At 40.2% G+C, this 12,637-nt stretch overlaps 1 long non-coding RNA gene across 1 annotated transcript in view; it reads right to left on the minus strand.

The window, feature by feature from the left end:
- The window catches only part of LOC107313497, a 276,826-nt gene that overhangs the window by 92,170 nt on the left and 172,019 nt on the right, over positions 1 to 12,637 (minus strand). The gene's annotated exons all lie outside the window — the stretch shown is intronic.

The following is a 12,637-nucleotide window of genomic DNA, read 5'->3' on the forward strand; positions in this document are numbered from 1 at the left end:
TGACGGAAAGGCAAATGTCAGTCTTTCTTACACTATTAGAATTTCATTGCCTGATATAACTTCTTTTGAATCTGAAATCCAGTAAAAAGTAACCACACATCGCTGCAGCTGCCTTTGTAACAAAATAAAAAGAGTGCCTTTGTATGATACTTTTGGATATCAGTAGATTACAAGAAATCAAAAGCTTTGAAACTGGTTATCTCAGGGTTAAATGCAAAATGCAAGAAAACAACAAACACCTGCATAATTCTGTAAGAAATCCTTCCCATTTGTACTAGAGAAGATCCATTGGAGCAAAAGGGCTAAAGTTAACCATCAGTCAAGGTGGAGTAAAAGAAAGCATCTGTCATTCTGCATGTGCCTGGCTCTTTCATGTCTCCTTCCTTTCCATGTTAGTAGAATTCTGATTATTTCCTTTTTTCAAATACGCAGTCACTTTATCTCAACTTGAACAGGTACTTCTATTTCTCCTTTAGCAATGTCTTCCATTATATCAAAGGGGGAAAGTGAGAAAGAATCTAGGCGCCTGATCCCTGAATATAAATGCCTTATATGTCACCTGTGAGTTTCTAGTACATCAGAAAAGAAGATGCTCATAAGTTATAATGAAAAGATCTCTTTATAGGCAAATTAACTAAACAGTATAAGAGACCTAAACAACCCAGAAAGTTTGGCAGAGTCTATCCATCTCCATGAGGTCTATCCATAACTATGGGGTTTGTAAATCATTTACTAAACAGAGATATAGAATTGGATGAAACTCAGACTCCAGACAAATCAGAAATAAAGGTCTCACTGAATTCAGCAAGGCAAAGGATTTCTTTTTCAGACACGCCAGGAAGATGAACTGATTCTTGTTTGAGAAGTGCTGTGTTTGCGCTAAGTAGTTCTGGAATGATTGTAGCTTCTGTTTTAGTCTAAGTAACTGTTTCCCTATTGAGATTTCCACTCATTGGAAACTGTTTCTTCAATGCAATAAGTGGCCATCTGAATTTGAAGGAAGTGAGGGCTGTAAAGTTTGGAGATAACCCAGGCAGGCAGCCTAATGGCGCAGTTAGATGACTCATATCTGAAAATCCCTGGAAAACAAAACAAAACAAAACAAAACAGACAGACATTTCCGTGGAGATGTGACTGTGTTTGTTTGCTCTTTTCAGGGCCCTAAGGAACTTGTAAAGGTCAGCCCATCCCTCTCTGAGCAGGCTGAACTATACCTAAATCATCTCTGAATGATGTGTGCCACTGGAGGTCTGTAGGGAAAGAATACCCTGTCTCCCAAGGTTATCTACTTCAGTTCCTTCCTTTCCTCATGTGCTTACCCTTTGCTTTTTGACATGAGCCTATCAGCCCTCGATTAGAGCAAAAATGCATCCAGGCTGTTATTTTGTCTCTGATTCCAGCAGTGGCCAGCAGCAGCGGCCAAAGATCCAGTAGATTTTCAGTTGAGCTGATATATCTTGACAGAGTGAGAATGTCTGTGTGCTCTGATGATCTAGTTTAATTAAGTTATTTTGGAATGAGGCAGCTGTCCCCACCCTGCTCCTTGTGCACCCCCAGCCTCTTCATTGGTGGGGCAGCATGAGAAGCTGAAAAATCCTTGACTTAGTACAAGCACTGCTCAGCAACAACTAAAACATCAGTGTGTTATCAAATCTATTTTCCTCCTAAATCCAAAACCATATCAGTCACTCTGAAGAAAATTAACTCTATCCCAGCCAAAAATAGGGCAATGACTACTGCAAAACTTTCTACATGAAAATAGTTAGACATCACACCCTGCATATTATTTGTACAGTGGATTTTATATCTTCGTACAGTTTGTAACAAGTAAAGCAGATTTCCATTGGTTGTCCTTACTTTGACACAGAAGAAAAATGAAATCCTCATATAATCAATGGTATACAGCAAAAGCCATGCAAGTTCTCTCCTTTCTCCTGACATCAGATCTCAAAATCCCACATACAAAATATAAGTTTAGATCACATGCTACACAGGTCCAAACCAGTGTGTGAGGTTCCATTGCAGCAAGGTGGTAGCTTCCCCTGCTAGTACAGGGTTTCTTCAATCAAGTTTCAAGAATTGATCTTCTGGCTTCTCCTTCCCACCTCCTGCTAAACAGCTAAGCTTCTGCTGTGAATCCTTTCTCATCATGCAGGGGTCCCAAGCCAACAGATTTGCTACAGTGCACGTAGAAGAGCAATTAAACACAAGCCAATATTTGGCTCTGAGAGCAGCTGCACTGGCAGAAGATCCCCAGCAACACCACTAACAAGGGCAGAGTAAAACAGCTACAGCCGTGAGAGAACAAGAGTGAAGATGAAGAGACTAAGAGAGTGTTGGAAAGAGAGTCAAGTATCACTTTAATCAATAGCCACGCAGAGGAGCTGACAGACAGTCTAGAAAGAGGAAAACAAGAGAGCTGAATCAGTTGAAGCACCAAATGTATTGAGCTGAATGTCTCTGTCCCTATGCCATGACTGACTGATCCCAAGGTAGAAAGGGAGCAGTTGGCTAAGAGCTGCCCAAGCAGAAGAATGAAACTAAAGTACAGAGTGCCTGTGCACACAACAAAGACTCCTTCCTTGTACTTCTTCAGTGCACTGGCAAAATAAACCATTTGAGAGAGAGAAAGGAATATTAAATACAAGCTGATAAGATGTTTGTTGCTCCCTGGGTTTTACTGGTGTACGGCTCTTTGCCTACTGTTTTGAGGAAAATATACTGCAGAACTGAGGGAAAATACAAGCTTTTGCTTGTAGAAACTCCTGGGTTTTGTGGGTTTTCTGATTCACTCTTTTTGATGTTATGCTCAGGAGAAGTGCTTAGCCCTCATATAGCACATCATGAAAGAGACCTTATCTTTAATTGATGAAGTTCAGTATCTTTGTCTGAAAGCTGAAATGCATCATCTTCAGAGGAAAAAAAAAGAAAAAAAAAAGAAAAAAAAAAAAAAAGAAATAGGAAAAAAAAAAAAAAGCTGTATATTTTAATGCCAAAGCCAACATTTCACAATACATGCCAAACAACAGTGCTGGGAAGTGAAACTTGTACACAATTGGCCAACTCTCTGCTAGCTCAGCTCCTGAGCAGTCTCCCTCAGAAGAGTTCACTCACAGCAGATGCAAGCCCTCAGCAAGACCCCATTCCTGTGTGCCATCCAAATCAGACCCTTCCTAGGAGCCTTACTGAAGGTTTTGGCACTTCTGACAAACAATGAGGAAAAGCAGTGAGTTTGTGAAACCATTTGATTGATCTAAGTGGCAATTTATTTGCTCAGTGCCAGCTTCAGTGCCTGGATCTACAAAAGACATAAAGTGAAACTCTAATGAAAAATGTTAATGGGATGAATAACAAAATAACATGCAGCTTTATCTTTGCTTACTCTAATTTAATGAGACATCTCCAAAGAACCAATCTAAGATGTTCTACACAGACTGACTCAATGCTGAAAATGTGACAGGGTGTTCTTTTGTATTTGCCTGTCCTTCAGCAATTCCCATGTCCCACTGAGCATTTAAGCCTTAATTTCTGCCAGGGAAAGGACATTAAGTGTGGATATTCACTGGTCACTGCCCTTCTGCTGCATCCAAGTGAGAGTCCTCACTCTGCTTAAGTCACATAGATTTCTGCATCCCTTGCCTCCTTTCCGTGCTTCAGCAAAGAAAGAAGCAGTTAACACTGTTGACATCTGAAGTGTCATCATTGGCATTTGAGTTAATATGTGAAGCTGAAAGGGGCTATTTATTCACACAGCTAGTGCTTCAGGCTTTCGGCATATTCAAGCATGTATAATTGCACTGGCTACCTTCAGGTCATATTTTCAAGGATTTCTTTACAATTACAGCAACAAGAAAGACCTCATTTCAAACAAACAAACAAACCAGCAACAAAACATTTAGAAAACCAAGAAATTGATTCTGCCAGTATACACATTCTTCATGCATATACCTTTACAAGCCATAAAAAGACATTACACTAAGCTCAAATAGCAGTACCAGAAGCAAAGGCTCTTGACATAGCCTCCAAACCATTAGTGTGGAGTAACTCTGGCAACACATACAGCTGAAGAGTCACTGTAAAGTTCAGTCTGGATTCACAGTGCATAAATTGCCTTATGCAATCTCCTGTAATTGTCGGATGATACTGAGCTTGGTTGTTTCACTCTTGCTGGCATGTCTTGGTCTTGAAATCATTAGTTTGATGTCATTTGGGCAAGAGAATATTTACATTATTTCCACCTTTTTTTTTTTTCTTTTTTTTTCTTTTTTTTTTTTTTCCCTCTTTTCCTAATGAGATACAATCTTTTAGCTGTAATTTATTAGCATTTACCTCTCATCTCTTTGAGAATGTGAAGATTCTGATCTCAGATTGGGGAACTCATTTCATTTAAACCAGACCAAGATTCTTAAGCACAGAGTCCAAGCATAACAATGGTAAAGCATATGAGACTCAAAGCATTGCTAACATTTCAGAAAAGGAAAGTGAACTGTTTAACCTAAAAGCACTTAGTGATTTTGTAAGTGATGAATAATATCCAAAGAGCTTCTTTTAATAAACGTTACTTGACAAGAAGAGAAAAAAATCAAGGTGATAGCACAACAGCTAAGTCAAGGTTTATGTTTTGTCTATCAGTCTGTTTCTAAATCAATAGACTGCATACTTTCTTTTCAGTGTATAGGTTCTGACTTCAAAGTCAATTATATATATAAAAAAAGACTCGATATGAATTGAGGTATAAAAAAGATATTGCTTTTTTTTATTACATTCATCACATTTTGAAATACACACTACATAAAAATGTGGCAAATAGATCTAGAATAAAAGCGTCTCTCATTTTCCAGTAAGAGGTTCTTTTTCATGTTTATAAACATGAAATGCCTCCTCCCTACCACTAGCTTCACAAAGAATCCCAAATAACAGTACAAATCCTTGCCATTTCTTGACTTGCCCAGAGAGTCACAGACTTGAAGGGAGCACTGTGGCAACCACATCGTTATTTCTCTGTGCCATACCATTTAGGAACTCAAATGAGCACCCTAATTTTCAGCTGAGCTTTATGCACTGTAGTGGATACACTGTAAAATCCTAGACAAGTCATTCCCACCTTCAGTTTGCAGCCTGAGTAATGTTTCAGTTACATCGCATATTGCCCATGCATTACAACACTGTTCCAAGTAGGATGTTTCTCCTTTCCACCATGTTCTCTCTACTGGAAATACAGCCTTCCTTTAGGAAGATATGTTTTCCAAATAGACTTTCACTGCCTCTTCTGGCACAAAGAGCACCAATATATTCATACCAGCCTTTCACACAGAAACTGAGCTTCTCCCACTCAAAGCGTGACCTGCCCTTAGAGATGTGGTAGTCAGACACTTATAAGAAGTAAACATGGTAATAAATGTTTCAGACAGGGAAAAGAACCAAGGGCAATCCATTGTCTTATTCTCCAGTGATAAAAATATCTGGCTGCAGAATCACAGATTACAATGGCCAGCTTGCCCCCAGTATTTGCATATTAGTACCATAAAGGGTAGCCAGATAAGTATTTGTAGGTTTATTTGCAGCATTAATACCTATGCCTGACAGCATTATTCGTACTGTTTATGTGACCATAAAATAGCTTTACAGTGATACAATTAGTAATGCTGAGCTTAGATAGTATAAATGGTAGTAGTGATTGTACCGCTATAAACTTAACTTTACAGTGACATAAACGAGCAATATTTGTGTCATCATGTTTTATGACATTGTGTAATCTCAGGACTAAGAGTGTAACACAAGGGTCCTGCATGCTTTAATTTTGCAGCTAAAATACAATGAAAAAGAACATCCTAATTCATACTTATGATACTCATCCCTGTACTAACTTTCTTTCACCTTAAGCTGCAGAGGCATCTTTACTTCTCTGGCTATAAAATAACTGCATGCATTCCATTTCCAGCACTGTCTTCCTACTGTACTGGTGGATAAGGATAACAGTTCTCCCTCCATTAGAGCCACCAGGTGAGAGGTGAGAGCTGGCATGAGCCAAGAGAGACACTGTTCTTGGACTTCTTTAATCATCTCTTTCCTTTCCACACCTTTTATCCCAAAGGGAAGATAACAAATAGAAGACTGATTAGCTCCAACAGAAGTTTCAATTCATTAAGCAGTTTTGGCTCATTCACTTCATAGCAGACATGAAGGACTTTGAAAGACTGTTTGCCTGCCATTCCCATAGCAGCACTTGCTAGCAGAAGACAAGAAAAAGATCCCTGATATTACACTGTGTTCTTTGAAAAAATGATTCTATGACTACCAATTAATGGAGTAGAGAAGTAGAGAAGTCCCAGCTTTTATGTTTTATGCACATTGGTTAACTATGCAGTATAAATGTTCCCTTTTGGGCTTTTTATATGAATTACATTACTACTTGCAATACATCTTGGTCCACAGGATGCACGGCAACACGTTCTGTCCTATTCCTTCTTCATTTGGCTGTGGAAAAATACATTCTTAGGACTTCCAGCTACTTTCCTACTTCTCCACGGTATCACTTCTCCCAGATGCTGCGTTTTTGCCCACGTACAAGTGCCATTAAATCCAAGGCAGAACATCCTGTTGGTTCAGGTAACAATGAATCAAACCTCATACAGCCAATGATCTTCATACAAGAGAGCACACTTAACTAAGTAGGCAGCACCCTATACCAGCCAGAAGCTCACTACAGTCTGAAAGTTTAGTAGTTACATATATTTTTAATTTTCAACTGCCATTTGAGTCCAGCCAACTGCCCACATTTTTGTCTGTCAAGTGGTTCCACTGTGGTAAGATGATGACAAATACACAAGAACAAACTGTAAGGAGCCCTGAAGAAATTTACTTATCCGTCTGTAAGCCTGGAGATGTAATTTGTTTAAACAGCACTGATGTTATGCATACCCAGCATAGTGCAGAATGTTTAAGTACACACAGTAAGTTCTCACACTTGCTCCTGCGTCAGCACTATGTAGACAAGGACATATACCTACCATTAGGAAACTGGGAGCAAATTTCACATCACATGTACATAAAATAAAGTTCTGTTCTGCTCTCCTCAGAAACAGGGAAAGGTGCTGACAGTTCAGAAATGGTGCCACAGGGTCACTCCAAATTCAGCTGCAAACATCCTGATTCCCTTAGGGGGTGCCCAAATCTATTTTACTCCATTTTGCAGTTACCTTTATGGTCATTTTGTATGACAACATGAACTACCAATGGAAATGTCAGTGCTTCGGAAAGATTTAAGATTTTTGATCTTAGAAGGAAATCAGAAATGAGTGCTAGAATCACTATCTCAGTTGACATACCAAAACACCAAAAGACCTGCCTAAACTTTATTCAATTTATCCATCTCATCTATGGCATATATTTCATGTACCCTTAGCAAACTGAGCACATTTATGTTCCCTTTCCTGCATTGTCCCCTTGCTCCCCAGCAAGTTTCATGAACAGAATCTGGGGATCAAACAGGGGAGTTCTCCATAGAAAACATTAGAAAAAAGATGGAAAGGGTAGCAGATGAATAGCAGAGCAGCTGGAGGAGGAGAAGCTGACTGAGGCAATATAGCGTCCTTACTGGTCCAGTTTCTACATTCTATTCTGCTGGGCACCACAGTCAGCTTCCAATCCCAGCTCTCAGCCTTTCCCACTAGCAGAGCTGCCCTAGGCTTTATGTCAACTTGTTGGACTCCACTGGATTCTCTCCAGTATGTCCAGGTCTTTTGTGTGGTGGGAACACAGAGCTGGACTCAGTGCTCCAGATGTGATCTCACCAACACTGAGCAGAGTGGAAACATCACCTCCCTTGACCTGCCAGCAATGCTTTGCCTACTGCAGCCAAGAATATTATCAGCCTTATTGATGACAAGGGGGTCAAAGATTCCCATGAACTGTCCAACCAGCGGAGTTCTTCCTCATTTTCACACAGACTAATGCAGTCAAACAATTCTACCTCCTTTGTATAACAGCTTCTCAGCCTCCTCTTCAATCTTTTTCTCTTCATGCTTCTTTTAAGAAAGAAGAACCAGAAAGGTCACATAAGGTTGCCTGACATTATCACCTATCTGTCTCCGCACACAACTCACAAAACCTGAGGCAAGTTCTTTCTGCATCTTATTACTAGGAAAATTCATAAAGCCTGAAGAAAATGTAGCTTTTAAAGATACATTATCTTTAGCTTAAGGAGAAACAGAAACAGCACAATGAAAGACTGAGTTAATCCCAGCCTAAGTAGAAAAAAAACAAAATCAAAGATCCTATCAGCATTAGCCATTGGACACACTCATCACGTCATGTAAGCAAACTTTAAATAACCTCTTAGATAAACCCTTTGTGTGCCCCGGTGGTGCAGTGGTAGGAATGCCGCATTGCAACACCTGGGCCCGAGTGTTCGAATCCCCCTGTGGCGCAAATGGTCGAAGTGCCGCTCTGCAGCACAGAGGCTTGAATCCTGGGGGTTGGACTCGATGATCTCTGAGGTCCCTTCCAACCCGCATGAGACTATTACTATTACTATTACTTTCTACATCTATCTGTGAGGTTTCTTGACATTTTTGTTTTGTGGAAAGCGGCTTCATCTTGCAATCAGTGGCATCTCCTACTGCATACATGATGAGCTGCATGAAAAGGAAGCTATCTCCAGTTGTCGTCAATGTTATCTGACAATACAGAACTCTGAAAACTCTTCTGGTAGGAGTACTTGGTCACTAGCTCACTGCTTTCAGGGTGGCCTCTAATTTTATTCTTTTTTTATGAGAGCAATTAAAAGCTTTTAGCATTTTCTGGCTTCCTGGAGGGTAATGAATTATCTGTGCTTCCAAACTAATCAAGGATAATAGTCTTTCCAGAACACTTAAGCAGACCATTTGGGGGTAACTGGGGAAATCCAGACGGTTACTGCCATACTAACATGTACTTCAACCAATAATGGCTAGCTAGGTTTGCAGAGCTTCTCAATATTTTCTCATTACATTCATAAACTTCTGTTACTGAAATAATAGTGAGAATTAATTGCCTCTAATTGAGTTTGGTGGTTCTAAATTAAATTAGTATCCACAGCATAATATAAACAATGTCAACAGCATTGACTCCATTACAGAAACTGAATAAACTCTAAACACAAGTGCTCAAAATCACATCCTTTAGGGATCTCTACTACATTAATTCTGACCATTAAAGAAGAATGAGCTTTTGTAAGAAAATCCCTCAGGAGTCTCACCTTCTCCCATGCATAGCATGAGCTAAACCCAGTCAAGCCAAATTCTGAGGAGTCAAGGAGGGTGAAAGAATTAGTCTGCATAATTCATGTTGCAGAAGATGCCTAGAAATATGAATGACCTCAAGAGCTTCTGTCCTTCTTGCCTCCTCTAGGTAAAGCTTTTATGATACATTAAGAACATGATGAAGATGTGCAATGACATCTGTAAAACTGTGAAGTCCTGATAAATCAGTTAATTTCATGCCCCATTATCACTGCTACTAATAAACAGGTCCCTCATTAGAGTGAAACTTACAATCTGGAATGACCACTGGCCCTAGTGGTTCACTCAGCAACCCATTGGATTGCTCATTTTGAATCTATTCTAAGACAAGAGTTGTAGCTGTCAAAAGTGTAGAAACCACAATTACTTCTTTTATTTAGGGTAATACTGATCATATCCAAGAAACAGTTCAACCTGAAGTGAGAGTTCATATTAAGAAACAAATGGACTTTTTGCAACATTCTGGGAATCTGCACTAAGGGGTTCTGGGGACCATGAAAAATAGTCACTTTTTGAGAATCACCTTTTAAATCCCAGAATCAGGCAACTCCACCCTATCCCAAGTCAAGCAAGCGAGCCAGAAGATCACCTTGGATGAACAGGGAAGACCTCCTGGAAGAAGGGTAGTAACAGAATGTATATATATACACTCTGGAAAGACAGTCCAGCTTTGCAAGGAGAGCACAGAGCTCAGTTTGCATCCTTAGGAAGAAAACAAGGAAATCCAAAGACCAAGGATGAGAAAAATGCAGAGGAATTAAATGGCTTTTTTTTTTTTTTTTGTCTTGGTTTTCAATATTTGATATAGTTCTCGGACCCGGTCCACTGAGTACTGTGATCATGGGAGCAGTTATTTTCCATTTGTGTTTAAGCGTATTTTAAGGGACCATTTCTATCAGCTGAATGCTTGTAAGTCCATGGGGCCTGATAGGATCCATAATAGAATAATGAAGGAATTAGTGAATATTATTGCTAGATCCTTCTCAACAATTTACCAAAGGTCATGGGAGTCTGGGGAGGTCCCTGCTGACTGGAAGCTAGCCAACAAATACAAAAAGGGCATGAGAGAAGAAACAGAAAATTACAGACCTGTTAGTCTAATCTTAGATTCTGAAATAGTAATGGAGAAGACTGTCCTGAGGGATAGTGAAAGGCATTTAAAGAACAAAGCTATTATCAGGCATAGTCAACATGGGTTCATCAAGGGAAAGTCCTGCCTTAGTAATTTGTTTTCCTGCTGTGATAAGGTCACCTGCCTTGTGGATGAAGGGAAGGCAGAGGACATAATCTTTCTGGATTTAGTAATCTTTCTGGCCTTTGATGCTACCCTTCTTGGCATCCCTGTTGGCAAACTTTCCATAGGTGAGACAAGCTCATGCTCTACTGGATGGTGAACTGGCAGAATGGTAGGGCACAGACAGTAATCCTCTGCAGTGAAGGGGTCTACATCTATCTGACAGATGATCGCTGGTGATATTTCCCAGAGTGCAAGTCTAGGGTCGGGTCTGCTCAACATTTTTATCAGTGATCTGGATGCAGGAGTTGAATGCATCCTTAGCAAGTTTGCTGATGACACTAAACTGCTGAATCCCTCGAATTGGTGCCACTGAATCCCTTGAGGGGCAAGAGACCTTGCAGAGGGATCTAGATAGATTGGAGCACTGGGCAATCATCAATGGCATGAAGTTTAGTGAAAGAAATTGCTGGGTTTTACTCCTGGGACAGAGCAATGTCAGACACAAGCACAGATGGGAAAGGAGTGGCTGGAGAGCAGCTCAGCAGGAAGGCTCCCAGGGGTGCTGGTGACAGCAGGCTCAGCATGAGCCAGCAGTGTGCCCTGGCAGCCAACTGGGCAAACCGCCTTTGGAGGTGCAATAAACACAGCATGGCCAGCTGGCCAAAAGAGTTGATTATCCCACTGTATCTCTAGCAATGGTGTGGCTTCATGGTGAGTGTTGTGTGTAGTTCTGGTTTCCACAATACAGAAAAGATGGTAAGGGCCTTGAAAGTATCATGAGGAGAGCAACAAAGCGGGTAACAGAGCTGGAAGGCATGTGCTCTGAGGAGAGGCTGAGGACACGGGTTTTCTACTCTGGAAAACAGGAGGCCAAGATGTGATCTCACTGCTCTTTGCAGCTCTCTGGGGAGGGGACTGGAGAGAGAGTTGCCCAGTTCTGTTCCTGAAAGCAGAATGGGAACAGCATAAAGGTGTGCCATGGGAGGGTCAGACTGGACACAAAAGAAAACATTCTTATTGGGACAGGCTTCTTAGAGGGGTAGCTGATTATCACTACCTGTCACTGTTCAAGAGGCTTTTGGACAATGCCCTCAGTAATATCCTTTAACCTTTGTTCAGATAGGTCAGGAATTTGGACTCATTGACTGTTGAAGATCCCTTCTAACTGAACTATTCTATTCTATGCTATTCTATATTTTCAATTGGATGCATCCATTTATTTCCATGGTTTTGTCTCTTCTTCTAAGTTGCAAGAACATTATGGTACTGCTGTGGTTAATTATTTTCATGGCCCTTCATTAGCACATTCCATAATAAGCTGCTCAGACAGGATTAAAGTGATGTAGATGTTTGTCTTTTAGGTAAAAAAAAATAAAATAGAGAAAGCAGGCTCAAAAATTAGTAGATAAAGTTGATAAATACAAGGAAATTTTTTCTTTTTTTAAGGGAGTAAAATTCATTTATCTAAACTTCCATCCTCAGCTGAAACAAAATTATCTGGAGAAATAGTGGTAAACAGCTTGACAGGATCAGTGCCATTACCTATGGGAAGATGTCAAATATTTACCCCAATTCCAGAGAATTTTCACTAAGTCTGCCAAATGTTATTTCTGTCCTGAGGAAATCCTCCAGGCATTCTGAGGAACTAAATATTGAAAAAACCAACCTGCCCTTTTGCAAAAATTTATTTGCTGGTGCTGAGCAATGGAAGCTGAATACTACTAAGGGCTTAGTCCTGACCAAATGCAAGGCATTTCAAGTCATTGAATGCACCCAAAGATCTTTAACAATGCAGAGAGGTTAAAAAAAAAAGGAAGAAGGACTTAATTTTACTTCTGAATTTTCAGGCAATGAAACCACAAGAAATAAAGGGCTGGGCAGGCTGTCTAGGCTGTCTTTTTTACCCAAGGCTGCCTCAATCTTTATTAAAGGACACCTTTCTCACACTATTTTTAAACCCTTCAATTGCAGAAGTCAGAAAGCATCACACACTGAATAGGCGATCTGTTTCAGAGCTGAAAATGCTTTCCCAATGCCCACTCTCTTCTTGTACGGTAACTTGAGCTACCTACTCCTTGTACTCTGCAGAATGAACATTGATTAAGATTAAATTTGTTTG

The sequence above is a fragment of the Coturnix japonica genome, chromosome 4 (genome assembly GCF_001577835.2).
Source record: "Coturnix japonica isolate 7356 chromosome 4, Coturnix japonica 2.1, whole genome shotgun sequence".
Lineage (NCBI taxonomy): Eukaryota > Metazoa > Chordata > Aves > Galliformes > Phasianidae > Coturnix > Coturnix japonica.